The sequence below is a fragment of the Nansenia antarctica genome (assembly GCF_963989245.1).
Source record: "Nansenia antarctica genome assembly, chromosome: 2".
NCBI lineage: Eukaryota > Metazoa > Chordata > Actinopteri > Argentiniformes > Microstomatidae > Nansenia > Nansenia antarctica.
Window position 1 is genome coordinate 29,903,158 of NC_137675.1, and position 19,554 is coordinate 29,922,711.

The 19,554-nt window shown below is 43.5% G+C and overlaps 1 pseudogene across 1 annotated transcript in view; it reads right to left on the minus strand.

Moving 5' to 3' along the window:
- LOC308150098 (cAMP-dependent protein kinase catalytic subunit alpha-like) overlaps positions 1-10,102 on the minus strand; it is a 21,111-nt pseudogene extending 11,009 nt beyond the window's left edge. The window contains exons 1-3 of the transcript in view: positions 10,002-10,102; positions 7,134-7,195; positions 6,021-6,149 (exon numbers count right to left, since the gene is read on the minus strand). The product of the transcript in view is annotated as a cAMP-dependent protein kinase catalytic subunit alpha-like (transcript). The remainder of the gene's footprint in view (positions 1-6,020; positions 6,150-7,133; positions 7,196-10,001) is intronic.
- Between the last annotated feature and the right edge of the window lie 9,452 nt (positions 10,103-19,554).

Below are 19,554 nucleotides of genomic sequence, written 5' to 3' on the forward strand. Positions count from 1 at the left end.
GATATCTCAATTTGGCCAAAATATGACTTTGCATAGCAATTGATGAGGCTAACGATATATGTAAGATCCATAATTATAAACTAGTATAGAAATACGGTATGTGCTGCAAACAAGCAGTAGAGCTAAAGCTATGCTCTCAAAACAGCCTCAATTTTTCATGGCATTGATTCCACAAGATGTTGGAAACATACATTCCTTTGAGATTCTGGTCCGTGACGGTACATGATTGCATCACACAATTCCTGAAGATTTCTCAGGTGCACTTTCAAGAATAGTAGAATAATAGGCTGTGGCATTCACACCATGATTGATTGGTATTAATGGTAACCCAAAGTGTGTAGTTCCCCCCTTTATATTAATTTACTTATACTCACTGTAATACCTCATACTGTAATACCTCACACTGTAATACCTCACACTGTAATACCTCATACTGTAATACCTCATACTGTAATACCTTATACTGTAATACCTCATACTGTAATACCTCATACTGTAATACCTCACACTGTAATACCTCATACTGTAATACCTCACACTGTAATACCTCACACTGTAATACCTCATATTGTAATACCTCATACTGTAATACCTCATACTGTAATACCTCATACTGTAATACATCACACTGTAATACCTCATACTGTAATACCTCATACTGTAATACCTCATACTGTAATACCTCATACTGTAATACCTCATACTGTAGTACCTCACACTGTAATACCTCATACTGTAATACCTCATACTGTAATACCTCACACTGTAATACCTCATACTGTAATACCTCACACTGTAATACCTCATACTGTAATACCTCACACTAATACCTCATACTGTAATACCTCACACTGTAATACCTCATACTGTAATACCTCATACTGTAATACCTCACACTGTAATACCTCATACTGTAATACCTCACACTGTAATACCTCATACTGTAATACCTCACACTGTAATACCTCATACTGTAATACCTCATACTGTAATACCTCACACTGTAATACCTCACACTGTAATACCTCATACTGTAATACCTCACACTGTAATACCTCACACTGTAATACCTCATACTGTAATACCTCACACTGTAATACCTCATACTGTAATACCTCATACTGTAATACCTCACACTGTAATACCTCATACTGTAATACCTCACACTGTAATACCTCATACTGTAATACCTCATACTGTAATACCTCACACTGTAATACCTCATACTGTAATACCTCATACTGTAATACCTCACACTGTAATACCTCATACTGTAATACCTCACACTGTAATACCTCATACTGTAATACATCATACTGTAATACCTCATACTGTAATACCTCATACTGTAATACCTCACACTGTAATACCTCATACTGTAATACCTCATACTGTAATACCTCACACTGTAATACCTCACACTGTAATACCTCACACTGTAATACCTCATACTGTAATACCTCACACTGTAATACCTCATACTGTAATACATCATACTGTAATACCTCACACTGTAATACCTCATACTGTAATACCTCACACTGTAATACCTCATACTGTAATACCTCATACTGTAATACCTCATACTGTAATACCTCATACTGTAATACCTCACACTGTAATACCTCACACTGTAATACCTCACACTGTAATACCTCATACTGTAATACCTCACACTATCATACCTCATACTGTAATACCTCACACTATCATACCTCATACTGTAATACCTCACACTGTAATACCTCACACTGTAATACCTCATACTGTAATACCTCATACTGTAATACCTCATACTGTAATACCTCATACTGTAATACCTCATACTGTAATACCTCACACTGTAATACCTCATACTGTAATACCTCATACTGTAATACCTCATACTGTAATACATCATACTGTAATACCTCATACTGTAATACCTCACACTATCATACCTCATACTGTAATACCTCACACTGTAATACCTCATACTGTAATACCTCATACTGTAATACCTCACACTGTAATACCTCACACTGTAATACCTCATACTGTAATACCTCACACTGTAATACCTCATACTGTAATACCTCATACTGTAATACCTCATACTGTAATACCTCATACTGTAATACCTCACACTGTAATACCTCACACTGTAATACCTCACACTGTAATACCTCACACTGTAATACCTCATACTGTAATACCTCACACTAATACCTCATACTGTAATACCTCATACTGTAATACCTCATACTGTAATACCTCATACTGTAATACCTCATACTGTATTACCTCATAATGTAGGACATAACTCAGGACATTTTTAAGCGTGACCTCAAAACCTACTTATTCAATGTCGCCTTTTGATACTAAGGGAAACATTGGACATTATAGAACTAGGATCACTAGGCCATTACACCATACTCGTGTTTTTGAGATTTGTATTGACAGGAAAATGGACCCGGGTGCTGATGAGGCACTGTCAGCTCCAAATAGCACCTAGAGCAGTACTGGAACCGGTACAAGAGTGTACCAGGACCACCATCAGGTTGTATTGCTGTCATCTTTATTGTCTCTATTGTGTTGTTGCATCATAACTGTGCTTAAGTTTCTCTTTTGGCAGGACCTGTGACCATACTGGATGCAGAACGATGCAAATACAACACAAAATTTATGGACAGTGTGTACGCCGATAATATGCAAGGAATTTTTCCTGGATACATGGTGTACAGGTTTTTGCCCTTGCTTGCTTGCTTTGTGCCGGTGGTCCTGGCCTCCCCTGGGGGACCGCTGGGTACTGGTAAGCAAACTGGCTAGTAGTCGCTCTATTGGTAGAGGGCTGCAAGGGAATTTTTTCCTGGCTACATAGTATACAGGTTTTTTACTTTTGCCTGCTCGCGGCTCTGTTAGTATTGATTGATTGATTGACTGATTGACTGAACATTTTCATTGTGTGAAGCGCATTGAGTTGCATCTTGTAAGAAATGCGCTATACAAATAAAATTTGATTTGATTTGATTTGATTTAATGTAATACCTCATACTGTAATACCTCATACTGTAATACCTCACACTGTAATACCTCATACTGTAATACCTCACACTGTAATACCTCACACTGTAATACCTCACACTGTAATACCTCATACTGTAATACCTCACACTGTAATACCTCATACTGTAATACCTCATACTGTAATACCTCATACTGTAATACCTCATACTGTAATACCTCACACTGTAATACCTCATACTGTAATACCTCACACTAATACCTCATACTGTAATACCTCATACTGTAATACCTCATATTGTAATACCTCATACTGTAATACCTCACACTGTAATACCTCACACTGTAATACCTCATACTGTAATACCTCATACTGTAATACCTCATACTGTAATACCTCACACTGTAATACCTCACACTGTAATACCTCACACTGTAATACCTCATACTGTAATACCTCACACTAATACCTCATACTGTAATACCTCATACTGTAATACCTCATACTGTAATACCTCATACTGTAATACCTCATACTGTATTACCTCATACTGTAATACCTCATACTGTAATACCTCACACTGTAATACCTCATACTGTAATACCTCACACTGTAATACCTCATACTGTAATACCTCACACTGTAATACCTCACACTGTAATACCTCATACTGTAATACCTCATACTGTAATACCTCATACTGTAATACCTCATACTGTAATACCTCATACTGTAATACCTCACACTGTAATACCTCATACTGTAATACCTCATACTGTAATACCTCATACTGTAATACCTCACACTGTAATACCTCACACTGTAATACCTAACACTGTAATACCTCACACTGTAATCCCTCATACTGTAATACCTCATACTGTAATACCTCATACTGTAATACCTCATACTGTAATACCTCATACTGTAATACCTCACACTGTAATACCTCATACTGTAATACCTCACACTGTAATACCTCATACTGTAATACCTCATACTGTAATACCTCACACTGTAATACCTCATACTGTAATACCTCATACTGTAATACCTCATACTGTAATACCTCACACTGTAATACCTCACACTGTAATACCTCATACTGTAATACCTCATAATGTAATACCTCACACTGTAATACATCATACTGTAATACCTCATACTGTAATACCTCATACTGTAATACCTCATACTGTAATACCTCACACTGTAATACCTCACACTGTAATACCTAACACTGTAATACCTCACACTGTAATCCCTCATACTGTAATACCTCATACTGTAATACCTCATACTGTAATACCTCATACTGTAATACCTCATACTGTAATACCTCATACTGTAATACCTCACACTGTAATACCTCATACTGTAATACCTCACACTGTAATACCTCATACTGTAATACCTCATACTGTAATACCTCACACTGTAATACCTCATACTGTAATACCTCACACTGTAATACCTCACACTGTAATACCTCATACTGTAATACCTCATAATGTAATACCTCACACTGTAATACATCATACTGTAATACCTCATACTGTAATACCTCATACTATAATACCTCATACTGTAATACCTCACACTGTAATACCTCATACTGTAATACCTCACACTGTAATACCTCATATTGTAATACCTCATACTGTAATACCTCACACTGTAATACCTCATACTGTAATACCTCATACTGTAATACCTCATACTGTAATACCTCACACTGTAATACCTCACACTGTAATACCTCATACTGTAATACCTCATCCTGTAATACCTCATACTGTAATACCTCATACTGTAATACCTCATACTGTAATACCTTATACTGTAATACCTCATACTGTAATACCTCATACTGTAATACCTCATACTGTAATACCTCACACTGTAATACCTCATACTGTAATACCTCACACTGTAATACCTCATACTGTAATACCTCATACCGTAATACCTTATACTGTAATACCTCATACTGTAATACCTCACACTGTAATACCTCACACTGTAATACCTCATACTGTAATACCTCACACTGTAATACCTCATCCTGTAATACCTCATACTGTAATACCTCATACTGTAATACCTCATACTGTAATACCTCATACTGTAATACCTCACACTGTAATACCTCACACTGTAATACCTCATACTGTAATACCTCACACTGTAATACCTCATACTGTAATACCTCATACTGGAATACCTCATACTGTAATACCTCACACTGTAATACCTCACACTGTAATACCTCACACTGTAATACCTCATACTGTAATACCTCATACTGTAATACCTCACACTGTAATACCTCATACTGTAATACCTCATACTGTAATACCTCATACTGTAATACCTCACACTGTAATACCTCATACTGTAATACCTCATACTGTAATACCTCACACTGTAATACCTCACACTGTAATACCTCATACTGTAATACCTCACACTGTAATACCTCACACTGTAATACCTCACACTGTAATACCTCATACTGTAATAGCGTGAACTGTCTACATGATCATGTCTGTTGCCCTATGACACTATTCACACAATCTGGTTAGATACCAAAGTGGAATCTAATCTAAAAAAAAGAAATATAATCTTGAAGCTCCGTTCCTCCGTGTCGCCTTGTAGAACTCAAACAGTCCCTTTAAGTTTTACATGGCTGTCAGAACCTTCCGGGTCGACTAGACAGGAAGGAAGGAAGGAAGGCTCCCTTCTGTGACCCCCAAGGTCTGACCTGTGACCCCGAACCCTCACCTCCCCTCCTCCGTTCGTCCGTCCCTCCCCTTCCTCCCTCCCCTCCTCCCCCCCTCCCTCCTCCCTCCCTCCCCTCCTCCCTCCCCCCCCTCCTCCCCCCCTCCCTCCCTCCCTCCCCCTCCTCCCTCCCCCCCCTCCTCCCCCCCTCCCTCCCTCCCTCCCCCCCTCCCTCCCCCCCTCCCTCCTCCCTCCCTCCCCTCCTCCCTCCTTCCCCCCCCCCCCCCCCCCTGACCTTCTGCTTGTTGAGGATCTTCATGGCGTAGTGCTGGCCCGTCTCCCGGTGTTTCACCAGCATCACGCGGCCAAACGAACCTGTTCCCAGAGTCTTCAACCGCTCAAACTGCTCCAGACTGGCCGTGTTCTGGAGGGGGGGGAAGGGGGGAGGGGAGGGAGGGAGGGAGGGGAGGGAGGAAGGAGGGGAGGAGTTAGGGAGGGAGGAGGGAGGGGAGGGAGGGAGGGAGGGGAGGGAGGGAGGGAGGGAGAGAGGGAGGAAGGAGGGGAGGAGTTAGGGAGGGAGGAGGGAGGGAGGGGAGGGAGAGAGGGAGGGAGAGAGGGAGGGAGGGAGGGAGAGAGGGAGGGAGGGAGGAGGGAGGAGGGGAGGGAGGGGAGGTGAGGGTTAGGTGAGGACACCTGCATGGGTGCAGGCACACACACACACACACACACACACACTCACTCACACACACACACTCTAGTGTACGCATGCACACACACACACACACACACACACACACACACACACACACACACACACACTCTAGTGTACGCATGCATGCACACACACACACACACACACACACACTCTAGTGCACACATGCACACACACACACACACACACACACACACTCTAGTGCACGCACGCACGCACACACACACACACACACACACACACACACACACACACTCTAGTGCACGCATGCACACACACACACACACACACACACACACACACACACACTCTAGTGCACGGACGCACACACACACACACACACACACACTCTAGTGCACGCATGCACACACACACACACACACACACACACACACACACTCTAGTGTACGCATGCATGCACACACACACACACTCTAGTGCACACACACACACACACACTCTAGTGTACGCATGCACACACACACACACACACACACACACTCTAGTGCAGCATGCACACATACAGCAGCACAGACTTGAAGTTGAACCTGTCTTTCTGCATTCTGAGATGATAAAAATCTGCATTTGAATGTTCGCCCTCTCTCTCACAGACACACATCTGATCTCTCATCCACATTCCCCAGCCCACACCCACACACACACACACACACACACACACCTTCCTCATGCTCTCACCTGTGCAGGGTTCTCCCACTTCTTGAGGAAGTCCTCTTTGGCTTTAGCCAGGAACTCCTTCACTGTGGGACAAACACACACACACACAATCATTCTAATGATTCTAATGATAAAAACAATAAATTCGCGGGTATTAACAACACACACACAGACGCTCTTTCTCCCCCTATTTCTGTATGAGGCTAATCAGCTAATCATTCCAAGAGTAAAAACAAAACACGGTGCTGCAGCTTTCAGTCACGCAGCTGCATGCTCCTGGAACAAACTCCCTGAAGAAATCAAACAGGCCCAAACCCTTAAAATATTTAATTCTAAGCTAAAAAACCTTCATGTTTTGCACCAGTTATGATTAAACACAAACACTTCTATCAATGTCTTTTTTCCATTAACTATTGTCTTATTAAATGTTTTACCTATTTACTTCTTATATTTGCTTTTATTCATTGTAATTTTTATTTTCTTACTATGCTCCTCTTGCTGTATTTTTAAATAATGTATGTAAAGCACTTTGAATTGCCCCTGTTGTATGAAATGTGATATACAAATAAACCTGCCTTGCCTATGTTGTAAACATTGTTAAACTGCCTCTCTCCATCTCTCTCTCTCTCCCCTACTCTCTCCATCTCTCTCTCTCTCCCCTACTCTCTCCATCTCTCTCTCTCCCCTACTCTCCCCCTCCCTCTCTCCATCTCTCTCTCCCTCCCTCTCTCCATCTCTCTCTCACCTACTCTCTCCCCCTCCCTCTCCCCATCTCTCTCTCCCCTACTCTCTCCTCCTCCCTCTCTCCATCTCTCTCTCTCCCTCCCTCTCTCCATCTCTCTCTCACCTTCTCCCTCCCCCTCCATCTCTCCCTCCCTCTCTCCATCTCTCTCTCCCCTACTCTCTCCCCCTCCCTCTCTCCATCTCTCTCTCTCTCACATACTCTCTCCCTCTCTCTCTCCCCTACTCTCTTCCTCTCCCCATCTCTCTCTCCCCTACTCTCTCCCCCTCCCTCTCTCCATCTCTCTCTCCCCTACTCTCTCCCCCTCTCTCTCTCTCCATCACTCTCTCTCCCCTACTCTCTCCACCTCCCTCTCTCCATCTCTCTCTCTCTCCTACTCTCTCCCCTACTCTCTTCCTCTCCCCATCTCTCTCTCTCCCCTACTCTCTCCCACTTCCTCTCCCCCTCTCTCTCTCTCCATCACTCTCTCTCCCCTACTCTCTCCACCTCCCTCTCTCTCTCTCTCCTACTCTCTCCCCTACTCTCTTCCTCTCCCCATCTCTCTCTCTCCCTCATCTCCTACTCTCTCCCCCTTCATCTCCCCATCTCTCTCTCTCACCTACTCTCTTCCTCTCTCCCTCAGTCTCTCCCTCCCTCCATCTCTCTCTCCCTCCCTCCCTCCATCCCTCCCTCCCTCCATCTCTCTCCCTCCTTCCATCTCCCTCACCCTCCCTCCATCTCTCTCCCTCAGTCTCTCCCTCGATCCATCTCTCCCTCCCTCCCTCCATCTCTCTCCCCTAACAGTTCATCTCCAGAATCCGCCTGTGGAACAGAGTGACACCTGGATGAGACGACACTGTCTCATTAGTGACCTCCTGCTACATCGCACTGATTCATACACACACACACACACACACACAGACACACACACACACACACCAGACACACACACACACACACACCAGACACACACACACACACACACACACACACACACACCAGACACACACACATACACACACACACACCAGACACCCAGACACACACACACACACACACACACACACCACACACACACACACACACACACACACACACACACACACCTGTGAACACATGAATGGTAGCTGGAAACAATTACATGAGCAGGACATGGTCATGATTCTGTGACACACAGACACACACACACACACACACACACACACACACACACACACACACACACACACACACACACACACACACACACACACACTTTGATCAACACGAATGCCATAATTAACCATCCACGCGTTTATAATATCACTTGTAGTGAGAAAGAAAGCGAGTAAAAGCGAGTCAACTTCCTCCACGCCACCCCACCGGTCTCTCCGGTATCTAACAGCGATGTGCCATTCTTACACCTGTCCTGCAAAAGACACGCACTGCTGCTCGAAACACCCCAACAAGCAACTTTAACTTGAACTGAAACACACGAATAGCCCTAGGCTTACTGTTCACACTGCTGAGTGAAGTTACAGTGAAACCATAATAACCTTTCATAATCTCTGGGTAAACCGATTCATAACCTCCAGTGGTTTAGAACGTATTACACCTCCTCTTCTGTCACTTCGGACAACTTATTTCTCTCTAGGCTCCGTCAAGGAGGTTTGGATGGCACAGACACCACGAAACCACTCACTCAACATCTGTGATTCGGAAATAATAACAATAACAATAACACAACAATAATAATAATAATAATAATAATAATAATAATAATTTAAAAAAGAAAACCCTACTCTGAAATCCATCTTAATAAAGAATGCAATGAATGAACACGTATGGGTACTGAGCACCATATGGAAGTAGGCCTTTCTTTAAGCAACTTGCAATGTTCCGTCCAGTAGATTATAGGCTACAGAACCGTATAGGCCTTTTCCTTTCAATTTCAATTGCCTCATTAACGGATTCGATCACATCAACGGATGCAATGCAAATCTCCAAACTTGAGAGGTGCATCATGATGTCCCCCTCTCTCGCTCCCTCCCTACCTCCCTCTCTATCTCTCTCTCCCTCCCTCTCTATCTCTCTCTCGCAGACACATGATGTGTGTGCGTGTGTGTGTGTGTGTGTGTGTGTGTGTGTGTGTGTGTGTGTGTGTGTGTGTGCGCAGGACTGATACCCACCGCTCTCCATCTCGCTGCCCTTCTTGGCCGTGGGCGCGTTGCCCATGGTGGTTCCCTAACCCGCCCTGCAGTCTCCACGACTCGGTCTGAGCTGCGTTCACTTCACGGTGTGTGTGTGTGTGTGTGTGTGTGTGTGTGTGTGTGTGTGTGTGTGTGTGTGTGTGTGTGTGCGTGTGTGCGTGTGTGTGTGCGTGTGTGTTGGTTCCGAATGGCTTGACAGCTGCAGTCTAGACTGGCAAAGGACTGGAGCTCAGCTGATAAACCAAAACGCAAAAAAGAGTCGTGAGATAATTGGGTGGGGGGTGAGGGGGGGAGAGTAGAACGTTATAATCCGAGATGGTTGGGGACAGAGAGGGGTTTCTCTCCTTCCTTTCTATGTTGGTCGTTGTTGCTTCGTTGGACCGGCCGACCGAGACCGAGACCGAGTCCAGCCCACAACGAGCCCGCCTCGGGTCCCCCTATCCCCCGCCTGTCCCTCCTTGCAGCCCCCTGGCTCCCCCTGGTTCCCCCGCCTCACCGCAGCGCAGATACACCGTCCTGGACCACGGAGAGGGACCGTTTTCCCCCAACCTGGAAGGCTTGCTCCTTTCCTTTCCTGAACCCGTTTCCGAGGTTGATGTCTTTACTGGGCCCGAAAACGACGGGAATTCACCAAAATCAACATATCCCCCCAGTACATGTCGGTGTATCTGACGGAACTAGCAGCCGAGCGACGGTCCCGCCCCTCCGCGGAGCCCATTGGCGGACTCCGGCGTGACAGACAGGGAGGAGCGAAGGGATGCCGATTGGCCGCCTCTCAGCTAGGCCTAACCTTTGGTAGCCTGTGATTGGTCGACAAAAATGTGATCGCGTCCCACCCGTAAAAAAAAGAAGAAGAAAAAAAAGAAAACAGTGACGCCACTAATTATTTTCCTCCCAAGAACGTATTATTATTTATTTATTTTTAAAAACATTTTCTCGTTTATGATTGGTTGGGGGATAGGCTCGGGGGTGGGTGTATTCCGAATCGGTCCGTTTGGAGAACCCCCATTGGTTGTCAGCAGTACCCCCCCCACCCCCTCCCTCCCGGCTTACCCGTGATTGGACGAGTGACGTCAAGGACGAGCTATTTATAGGAACGTTGGTCAAAATTAAGGCAGGACTTCCAAAGTGAGTTTGTGTAATAGCGATGCACGGGCTACCCTGGCGCTGGAAATAAACAATCTAATGAAATACTTTAATAGAATAGGCAACTAGGTTCAAGCCTACTCTTAGTTACAATACAACTTTCTCAATATAAAATAAATGTGTGTGCCCCTGATGGAACACGTCGCAAAGTCTCGTATGTTATTATGAAACACACATGCTCAAAATCCCATAGGACGGAATGGCATTCATCCGTCCTTGCACCGTGGCTGGCCAGAACCTGCTAAAGACGCTCAGGCTGTTGTGGGTTCGTTTCCTGCTGGGATCATATACACTGAAACATGTATCCCTGCAACGACAAGCACTTTGGATAATAGTGTCAGCTAAATGGCATACACTATTATTGTTATTATTATTATTAGACTCAATAGACTCCTACCCCTCAACTGTGCTAATAACAAAAGTGAAGCTGGGTGAGGGCAAATTGCCAGTAGTAAACATGGCACTTCCTTTTACCCATCCTTTGTTTTCAGCATAACAGGGCTTGGAGGGAAGGGGTGGGGTGGGTTAGGGGTGTGTGAAGATGAAGATGCTGAGATGATGATGATGATGAAGACCTAATGGGATGACGGTGAGCATGAGGGGCAGACACAGACAACCCCCCCCCCCCCTTTCTGCAGTTGCCTAGCAACGTGAGGCAAGTCTGCAGAGTGAAAATGGCGGAGAGATATGATGCTTTGCTGCTGCATTTTATGAATGAAACAGAGAGCGAGTGCCTGCGTGAGAGAGAGAGAGAGAGGGAGAGAGAAGGAGAGAGAGGAGGAGAGAGAGAGAGGGGGACAGAGAGAGAGGGAGATGAGAGAGAGAGAGGGGGACAGAGAGAGAGGGGGAGAGAGAGAGAGAGGGAGAGAGGGGGAGAGAGAGAGAGAGAGAGAGGGGAGAAGGGGGAGGGAGAGAGGGGGAGAGAGAGAGCGAGGGAGAGAGGGGCAGTCAGGCTTATTGTCGTTACCTACCTACCGCCCCCCCCTCCTCTCCTCTCCTCTCACACTCCATAGCTATCATTTCAAAACATGACAATGCATTTACAAAAACAACAAAAAGGTTTATTATTATTATTATTATCATCATCATCATCATCATCGTTCTTACAAATATCTTAACGCATAAAATACACACAAAATACAAATACAGTGTACAGAAAAACAAGAAACACGACAACTCACATCTCCTTGTGACACGTCTGGGACACAAAATAAGCGCTAAGGAAACAACACTTAGAAAACAACACTTAGGAGAAGAGGAGGTGGTGGTGGCTATGGAGGACATAGTGGAGGAGTGTGTCGACCTCCCTGAGAGAGAACCAGAGCTCACCCCTGAGAGCCTGCTGAGAAAGGTGTCATTGGAAGAGGACTTCCACTCTCTGCTGCCCCCTGATGCAGACCGCAGTACTGCAGCTCAAATGTTCTTCAAACTGTTAGAGCGGGTGACTGGCAGAGAGCTGGGTGTGTGTCAGGGGCATCCCTACGGCCCCATCACTGTCATCCCCTCCCACTCCCCCCGGACAGCCTGAGCAACAGCAGGAAGTGGCTACGGTCCCTCCAGTCCATGCTGTTCTAATGGAACCCTCTCACTGACGCTACTGCTTATGTTAAGGTCACCATGGTTACGCGTCGTTGGCTTTGAATGTTTCTAAGAACCGGAATTAGTTGTTTGATGATCACGTGTTTCTTTGTGTTGTTATTCTGCCAGTTGTGTATGTCTGCTGTGTGTTTCAGGCACAATTTTACCAAAACTGTTGTGAATACATAAATAATAAAATGGTATTAATTTAAAGCAAAAAAAAAAAAACGTAGAAAACGACACTTAGAAAACGCTTATAAACAGTCTGTAAGACGACCGATGGGGGAAAAAAGAGAGAGAGAGAGGGGGAGGGAGGGAGGGGAGAGGGGGAGAGAGAGAGAGAGAGGGAGGGAGGGGAGAGGGGGAGAGAGAGAGAGAGGGAGAGAGGTGTACATATCAGAAACAACCTAACTTCACAACTCTTCCACTGACAAACACTCCCAACTCCCCAAAACTGGCTACTATAAGGAGAAGTTCACAGCTTGTGGCTCAGACCCCAACGCCTTTTGGAAAACAGTGAGAGAACTGGAGAACAAACCTTCGACCCTGCCTGTGTCACTTAATGTAGACAACCTTGTAGTCACAGATAAAAGTCTGATGGCTGACATTTTTAACCGTCACTTTACAAATTCTGGTCTTGTTTCAGGTCCTCCTAACCCCGCTCCTATTCCAACGAGCCCTTTGCCTCCAAGCCCCACTCCCCTGCTACACTCACCCTCCAGTCCTGTTTGCCCTCCTAGCCCCTTCCCCCCCGCTCACAGTTTTTCCCTCAGGCCTGTCTCAGTAGGTGAGGTCCTAAAGGAACTGACCTCTCTGGACCCCAAAAAAGCTGCCGGGTCAGACGAGCTGGCGGCGTTCTTTATTAAAACTGCCGCCCCCATCATCGCAGCCCCCCTAACAGACCTGTTGAACCTCTCCCTTCTTTCAGCCAGTTTACCTGCCGAGTGGAAAGAAGCGAGTGCTCCCACTGTTTAAAGGTGGTGACAAGGCTGACCCAAATTGTTATAGGCCCATTTCCATCCTGCCCTGTATGTCTAAGTTATTTGAGAAACTTGTCAACAAACAACTCATTACTCATCTGCATGTGTATAACTTACTTTCTGGGGCGCAGTCTGGCTTTCGCGCAGGGTACGGTTGTGTTCCAGCAACCCTAAAGGTACTCAACGACATCACTTCTGCGTTAGATGCTAAGCAGCACTGTGCAGCAATATTTATTGATTTGGCAAAGGCTTTTGACACCGTTGACCATCCCACTCTATTGAACAGACTGAGTAGCATCGGGGTTACTAACCACTCACTAACCTGGTTTTCTCATTACCTCTCTCACCGGGTGCAACGTGTGAGGTTTGAAAACCTTCTCTCTCACCCCCTCCCAGTCACCAAGGGTGTCCCTCAAGGTTCCATACTTGGTCCCACTCTGTTCTCTATATACATCAACAATATCCCCCTGGCTGCTGGAAATTCACTCATTCACCTATATGCTGACGACACTATTCTCTATGCCACTGGTCCCTCCCCTGACTCTGTACTAACAACTCTCCAGGATAGCTTCCTCCAGATCCAACAGGCCTTCACCCACCTCAAACTGTCCCTTAACACTTCCAAGACCAAGTTCATGTGGTTCAACCGTAAAGGCACCACACCCCCCCCAGCCACCATCATTACCACCTGTGAGGGAGCTATCCTGGAGCAGGTCACGGTGTATAAATACCTGGGAATTTGGTTAGACAGCTCACTATCTTTCTCAGACCACATCTCAAAACTACAGACCAAGATTAAGGCCAAACTTGGCTTTCTCTATAGAAACCGTCACTCCTTCACTTCATCCGCTAAACGCACCCTCATTCAAATGACCATTCTCCCCATGCTCGACTACGGCGACACAATCTACAGGTCTGCATGCAAAGCTACTGATAGGATGCGTTTTACATTGTGCTTAGGTAAACTCTAAATACTCTATCATTAGGAATTATGTTGTACAAGGTGTAATATCTAAAGTGCTGACACAGGCTGCAAACTCTCTGTCTGTAATTGGACCTGGGCCAGATTTAGAGAGCACGGGTAGTAAGACCAGTATAGGTTACCAGTGGTCAGCAAGACAGAACAGCATGGACACAGGATGGAGACTTATTTGGGAACTGTTGTCAGTATATTTGGGAACGAACGGTCAGCTGACTGAGAGTCAGGTAACTGTTGACCGGAACGAACAAACCGTTATGGTATTGGAAAGAGGCGAAAGCCACATCTAACTTTAGTGGCAAGGTACAGCTGTTTCCGGTGTCAGCGGAAATCTAGGATATAAGCCCGCTGCAAAGTGTCATTCGGGGTGGGTCTCTCCTCCTTGCTTGCTGTGTTGAGAGGCTGCCCAGCTCTGTATGGAATAAACTTTATCTTAATTGTCTACTTGAGCAATCTATTAATTATTCACTTAACGGGGAAGGAACAAATCTAGGTCGCCGCCTATCATCTGACATTCACCTATTATCAATTGGCGTCTACGAACAGGATCAGCTTCAAAAGGTAGGAAATATCTAAACATATTGACTGCCTTCCCAGCTGAACAAAAAACCTGTAATTTTTTTCCTTGAATGAAGGAAAGGGGGATGAATTTGATGATGGGGGGGCCAATGACTAAATTTGACTAAATATTAAAGGTTGAGTATTGATGTGTACATGAAGGTCATTGATCCACATATAGGATAATGCGTTATAAAAGGACAGAGCTGCTAGGTGTCACTCTGGAGGTGATATACTGATACTGGATATTGATTAATTCATAGAAGAATTGATTAAACGGAATTGGGCATTCCGTGGGGTTTTATTTTAAGATATTGAGGCATTTGACAGGAAATAAGGTGAACTGCAGAGCACGCTTGAAGTCAACAGAAATACAGTATTATGGTTATCTGTATGGTACAGAAATATGGTATTGTGTCATAGCACAGGATTTGAAACTCAGAAGTAGAATGTTGATTAAGATGGTTAAATGAATAAGGTATTGACACGCAAGCGGTTATGGTATATAATTTGAAGTATGATTTAAAGAAAGTGTTTATAAGTGGTCAAGTAATGTGGGTATATTCTGTAGAGAAACAGGATAATGAAAGATAAAGATCAGCGGTAAAAAGACAGTTGTAGGACGATAAGAAGTTGAACGGATACGGCATTTGTGTTAATGTTAAAGCGCAACAGATTTGAGTGACAAGATTGATTTATTGAGACAGGAGAGAACAGATGAGACGTGGATTTAAATGACCTTGATGAAACGCAATACAACAGACTGAATTAAAGTATATAAAAAGTAATAAACACGAATTGTGTAACTATAACGCTCTAACGAGACAATTTAGATAAAAGAATTCCTTTTTACTAACGTTGTGTGCATTGTAATTAATCAAACATGGGTAATCAAACGTCTAGGACGGCAAATTGTGAGAAACGGATTATTAAGTATAAGTCGGTTAGGGACCTGCCAAGAGGGGAAAGACAAGACATTAAGAAACTATTGGAAATTGATCCACACATAATTGATATTCCGATAAAATACACTGATACAGTGACACCAAAAGGATGGATTTTACTTAAATTAGGACCATTCTATGCAGAACCATTTCTAACAAAGATTGCGGAATGGAGTGACGATAATTTCCCAAGTATCGGGAGTTTTGAAAAGAATAAACTGAAGATTATTGATGAATATTTGATATCGAACAAAAGCATTTGCGACCCATTATGGGATATTGATTACATGAAAGAAGTCTATCAAGCATGGGTAATAATGTCTAATCAATGGCCTGGTAATATTGTCAGAAAGCAGGAACACAATAGGTCTAACCCTATACCCAAGACACAGGAGGTACAGAGCGTGTCCCCTCCTATAAGGGCGTCTCCTCCTGTGCAGGCTGAGCAGGCTGTGACACGCAGCGTGATCCAGGTGCAAGCGCCACTGCTAACTATAGAGGAGAAAGTCCTGTATAAACCATTAACCATATCTGACGTATCTGCAATCATAGTTGACGCACCCAGACCCTTGATTAACCCAAAAGGATTCATAAATTGGTATAAAACAATGTTGCTACATGGTAATTTGAATGGCACGGATTTAAGATACATTCTGATCACGTTAATGCCAGATGTTGAAATTGATACTTTGATAAATGCTTGTGAAACTTTGAATGAAAATAATGATGGGCCATGTAGAGGTAAAACAATTACAGAACGATTCCCATGGTTTAATAAAGAACACAAGTTGACTCACATTGAACAATTAACCAAATTTCTAAACGAACATGCCAGCCAAAACCGTGATATCTCACAAATTCTGAACTGTAAACGTAAGCCTAATGAAACAATGTCTGACTTTGTAATCAGATTCCAAAATACCTGGAGAGAAAAGGCGAATTTGGAATTAGAGGACAAACCTAACGCGTTCTTTACAAACATGATTCTAGATGGTATTGGAGACGATGCAAAGAACTTCAAATTATCAACACCAGACATTTTCTCAATGACACCAGCATTGATTGAAAAACGAATAAGGGAATTAGACGCTTTGGGATTGTTTAATAAGCGACACCAACCACAAGTCTTGGAGCTTGCGCAATACACGGACCTAGAGGGATGGAATGAATACTAAGCATTATGGGTAATGAAGTCTTACGTGAAGCATGTCGAGTGATAAGTTATAGGGAAATCATTGAGTTAAGTAATAATAATCCTTGTATTGATTAACATATTGTAAACAAATGATAAAGAGTGAAATGAATAACTATTGTATTTTTCAGGACAAGCGAAATAGCTTAGTACTAACAGCAAAAAGCTGCACCAGAGACGACACTCTGAACCTACACTATTAATAGAACTGCCCTTGCAAACAAGACGCAGCCTCTGTGAAACAGACACACAGACGCATTCTTGCAGATAACACATAGAAGTGTTCCTCATATACACGTAAATGTAGTTGTCTCTTATTGTAATTGTCATACAATTCTGCATTGACTCAGCAAACGTAACATTTGAATTTACTTAGTGAACAGAGATAAGACCATGCATTGATGACTGTTGATGTTCACACAAGCAAAGAGGAATATGTGACATTTGATTGGAAGGTAGTCCCAAACAGACAGAACCAAGAACATTGTGACAACTCTTGCCAATTCTATCTCCTGACAGAACCAAGAAAATGCAGGGAAACTGAGCGACGGACTAAAAACGGGGGCGTTGCTGAGGGCCAATCTAACAGAAGTGGGGGCTGAAATGACAGTGAACGATTGACGGATGAGAGAAAGGGGAAACCACAAATAATAATTCTCTGTGTAACTGTAAATGAAAATGTTGTTTTTCTGTTTGGAAGCGGAAACATGATAATGACATGACAGACTTCAGACTTTGATAAAGCAATTACACATACGAATATGACGGTACTTCACACAACCAACAGTGTTAATCGGCCAACAGCTGAATGCACGAGCATTACACATTAAAGCAACATTTATGATAGAAAACCATTCACACTGACTCAAGAATGTCTCTGATAAATCTACTAAAACCAACGGGTGATTGACTGAGAAATATTTGATTATAAGAGAGGGATAGAACATTTAAATGTTCACAGCAAATTTAAACCTTAATGCAAAATAAGCTTATAGTGTACATAGACCAACGGGGAAGTAGTCAAGCCATCAGTAACGATTGTGATCAGAATTTTTAACATACGGGTAGAATAGAACCTATCTACCTCATTAAAAGTATGCTTATGGGAATTGACTCAGATTGCACATTGACAGTGAATAAACTAAGTATTGAAGACTGATTTGGATATTAAAGGGACGGTTCACGGTTTTTCACAACACACGTCCTAGTTTGATACCCATGGCATGAACCTCAAATGACAAATCTTTTGTTTCCTCTAGGAGCATTGATGAAGGACGAGTTAACCATTTTGAGAGAAACTAAATGTCTGTCTACCTGTACTTAACAATTGTGCAATCCCTGTATCTAAAAATGTCTCAGCAGGCAAGTGCAGAACTCACTAGAGGGGGGGGACCACAGGGGGCCCAACCCACTCTCAACTCTGACGATGAGACCCAAGCAAAGGGGAAAACACGTATTATGACAAACGATTACTGATTCCAGTACCATAATGATGACTATCTCTGCTATTAACAATTATTCTTGATGTTGTTGTGAATTAAGATTGAAACTAGGACAAGAGATACCGGACAGACGATGCGTGACGGGAGAAACCATGTGATCCTGGCCTCGTTGTGCATAAGATGGATTGCCACAATTTTATCGGTTCTGTATACGCTCTGGGTGTTAACTAACGAAACAGACTTTACTTTAACTGAAGACTCTGACACTAATCTTGTTCGCATGCGTCGTGACATCCAGGGAGTTAAACCGAATAGCGCACTAGACTCAGTTGCAGGAGTTTGCCAGTTTGTTGACGATTGTTGTACGTATTCACCACAACAGGATTAAACCTTTAAGATCAGACAATGGGGACATAGAACAATAGGGGAGAGAAAAGTAGGGGGTAAGGATTTAGAGTTTCAATAACACTGTTAAAACATTTGAGCAAGCATCATGATGGTGAATGAAATAATTTCTACTGTGAGTCTCTCAATAACACAGCAACAATACAAGAGGACGACAAGGCGAAAGACAACAATGTTCCACCAGCATCTCAGATAGTGCCTCATTGCGACCGGAAAAGCATGATGGTCCCTCTGTTGAAGATCGACCTAGGATATCGAAGAACCAAGACACCTAAAGAAACTGATTGACGATATCCCTATTTGTTAAA